This window comes from Corvus brachyrhynchos, unplaced genomic scaffold (genome assembly GCF_000691975.1).
Source record: "Corvus brachyrhynchos isolate BGI_N302 unplaced genomic scaffold, ASM69197v1 scaffold68, whole genome shotgun sequence".
Taxonomy (NCBI): Eukaryota; Metazoa; Chordata; class Aves; order Passeriformes; family Corvidae; genus Corvus; species Corvus brachyrhynchos.
The window spans coordinates 1,499,446-1,503,084 of NW_008240039.1; the positions used below are offsets into that span (position 1 = coordinate 1,499,446).

Genomic DNA, 3,639 nt, shown 5'->3' on the forward strand with positions numbered 1-3,639 from the left:
CGCCTAGGGTTAGGCTTGAGAAAACCACAAAGCCAGGAGCTCCAGGGATACTCACCATGTGAAAGGCAGGCCAAGTTGAGTACGGTACAGCCAAAACCTTGACGCTTCCTCTTCTTTCTGCTTGGAACTCGCCACAGCCCAATGCTCGATTTCTGGCTCAAACTAGGGTTAGGGTTAGGGTTCCGCCTAGGGTTAGACTTGAGAAAACCACAAAGCCAGTTCCCTGAGTTTTCCCTGTGGGAGGGGCTGTGCTCCCAGGAGGGGGATTTTTTGCAGCCCTGGCTCCCTGGGCTCTCTTCAAACCCTCCCCTGTGCCTCCTTTAGAGGCCAAAACTTCCCAAATTTCTGGGAAGAGCAGGGAATTCACGCTGCTCCTGAGCACCAGCCACTCATCGTTTCCGCCGTGTTCCGTGGCACAAGGCCAGGAGCTGCAGGATGTGCTCCTGCTGCACCTGCCGTTCCTCTCTCCATCTCCCTCTCCTTTATTTCAGCTCCCTCCCAACTCCCCTCCCTCCAGGCCAGCACACATCTGCTTCCAGGAGCTGCATCCTGGTGGGATAGGAGCAAAAAAAGGGGGGGGAATGAATCAAAGCCAGGGCTCTGTCTGCCAAAACCTGGGATTGCAGCATGCCCGTGACAGCTCCGGGCAGTCCTTTGCCCGTCCCTGGGAGGTGTGAGCAGAATTTTGATCCCCGTCAGCTCAGAAAAGGAAAAGCTCTGAGCTCAATGCTGGGGTGCTCATCCATGCCTCGATGCTGTGGGAATGCAGAGGATGCAGGGAGCTGGGAAAGGCAGGGAATGGGAGGGGCTGGCAGCACTTGAACCCCTCACAAGCAGCCGTCTGACAAACCCCGAGCTCTGCTGCCTTTCCCAGCAGCCAGGCCAGGGAGGCAAAGCCAAACAAAGCCATCCAAGCCAAACAAAACCATCCAAGCCTTGGTTTTACCTCTCTCAGCGCTGTGATGGTGCAGCTGGGAAAGAAGGGATGGGATGAGGCCGATGTGGACAGCAGGGAAGGAAGGAAGGAAGGTGTCTGTAGTTGCATCTGTCTTTTCCTCCCTGCCTCTCTCTGCTCTCCTCTCTTCTCTTCTCCCTCTTTCTCTCTTTCTCTCTCTCTCTCTCTTTCCTGTTTCGTCTGTGTCTTGTGTTTTACAGTGTTGCCTGTGTGGAGGAAGGAATTCTGTCCTGGCACCACCCTCCTGCTCCCTGCCCGGACATCTCTGCTGGGAGCTCGCCTCTGCCCCTCCTCCGTGGCCAGGGCCACTCCTGGCCTCCTCTCACTGCTCCCACCTCTCTCTAGTTTGGCCTGAGAGCCCCCCAGGACGGAGAGGTTGCCCTGGGGTTTGTCCCATCCCTCGCCCCAAACTCTTCCTGCTGGAATGGAAATTGCTGGGCTCTTGTCCGATGCTTCCTTCGAGGCAAAGGAGAGTGGGAGCAGAGGTGGGTGCTGGGAGCCCTCCACTCCTCGGCCGGCCCCCCCCGGGCTGCTGCATCACTCCGGACTGCTCCTGGTTGATCTTCCCTCTCCTCCTGCTCCCGACTAACCCCCCTGGCTTCCCCACCTCCTCCTTCCCGGAGTTCCTGCCTGCCCGGGGCTGTGGCGCTTCTCCCCGTGCTGTCCCAGCTGTGTGTCCTGCTTGTCCCTGCCAATCCCAGCTCCACAGAGATCCCGGCTCCCTCTCCCAGGCTCTGAGGAGCTGGCTGTGCTCGGAAGTGGTTCTATTCCGGGAATATTTCCCCGTGGAGCGGTGCCGGAGCTCACTGCGTGTCCCAGGCGTGGATGGATGGGTTCCAAGGTGGCTTCAGTGCCTCTTCTCCATGGGCACCCCCAGCTGAGCTGGCAGGAGAGCTCGGTATTCCCTGGATATTCCCAGAATCTGGGATTCCCGATCCCTGGGCTTCGTTAGGTGTCTGCTGGGTTGGAAGGGATCATAAATCATCTAGGTCCAGCCCCCTGCCACAGGCAGGGACACCTCCCGTTATCCCAGGTTGCTCCAAGCCTGGTCTGGAGCACTTCCAGGCTCAGCAGCAGGTAAAGGATCACGCGCTGGAATCACCCAGGGTGCACAAAGAGCGCTTTGCTTGCCCCGTGCCTCAGTTTCCCTCCCTCCAGGATGGGGCAGGGCCAGGAACCAAAGCAGGTCTTGATTAAAGCCCAGCCCAGCAGGTCCTCGTTGCTCCCACCCACAGCAAAGTTGGTGCCAACCCCCCCAGAGATGCCTGGGGGTGGCCCATGGCTGTGTGTGAGATATTCCAGGCTGGGATTTGGGAACTTGGTGTGCTGCATCTCCGCAGGTTTCCTGCTGGAGAAGGACAGGGAGTGTCAGGGCCGGGTTCCCCATCAGGGCTGGCCTCTCCCTGTGCTCCCACTCCCATTCCCGTGCTTCCCGAGGCAGGAATGTGAGCCTGGATCTCAAACCAGGAATTATCTTTGCTTCATGCCCAGAAAAATCGTGTCCATCGGAGGGAATTTCTCCGTGGAAGCTGTGTCAGCGTGTTGGGGGGACGTGGAAAAAAGGGAGACAAACAGATGGGAGCAGCACCCCAGGGAGCAATTCCTGGTCCTCGGGAAGTGCTCAGAGCTGCCGGGAAGTTGGGGAGAGAGCTGGAGAGGGGCTGGAGCTGTGTCCCTGTGCCTGAACTGTCCCCCTTTCCCTGTTCTTTGCAGACCCTCGGCTCTAGGCTGTGACTTGGTAGGTGCTTCCCAGAGAGGCAGATCCCGATCCGGGCCCTTCCCGGCGGCTGGCACAGGGCTTCTGCCCGGCTCCTGCCCTGCAGAGGTGCCACCGCCGTGGTGCCAGCCGGAGAGGTGCCCAGGGCTGCTCCAGAGGGACCTTTCCCAGCTCACGGCTCCGTTCCTGCCTCGCTGCCGGGGCTGCGCTGTGTCTGCTGCTGCTCCATCTCCTCTGGGCTGCGTTGTGTGTCCCCACCCGTGTCCTTGTCCTGTGTCCTTGTCACTGTCCAGCACAGATGGAATCCCTGGTGTCCCTTCCCTGCCCCAGCCCCTCGGGGCCATTGTCCGGAGGGTCACTGGGCAGTGCTGGCTCTGTCCCCACTCCTCCCTTGGCTCCTGGGTGGTGGTGGGGGGGGATTCCTGGAGGGAATTTCTGGTTGGGAATAGGGAGGAATCCCTGGGATTTCCCTGCCAGCAGGGAGTGGGACACGGCCTGTGCTCTCTGCTGGCACTTTGTCACCTCTGAGCATCCCCAGGGGAGGTGCCACTGCTTGCCTGGGGTGGTGGATCCAGAGGGAATGCTGCTTCTGTGGGGTTACCAATCCCTGGGAGCCTCAGGGCTCTGCTGGAGTCACTTCCCGAGGGCTGGGATGAAGGAAGGGCATGGGATGTCCCCATGCTGCCCCACAGCAGCTCCCTGGGGGATGAGCAGTGTGCTGGAGCTGCGTGTGTCCTCTCCAGCCGGGTCCTGCTGGCGAATCCCACAAGGGGTGCCAGCATGAGTTTTCCAGTGTGATCCCAAGGGTGTGGGTCCCAGGGAAGGGAGCTCTCCCTGTGGGAGCTTTGTGGAAGGTTCTGCCCAGGATGGAGGGGACAGGGGGGTGGGAATCCTGTTCCTGGCATGCGGGGAGACGATCCCATGCCTGCTGCCCATCCCTAACCTCCGCCACGCATGGGGACCGTGC

At 60.2% G+C, this 3,639-nt stretch overlaps 1 protein-coding gene across 1 annotated transcript in view; it reads left to right on the top strand.

The window, feature by feature from the left end:
* The window catches only part of AGRN (agrin), an 85,113-nt gene that overhangs the window by 50,417 nt on the left and 31,057 nt on the right, over positions 1–3,639 (top strand).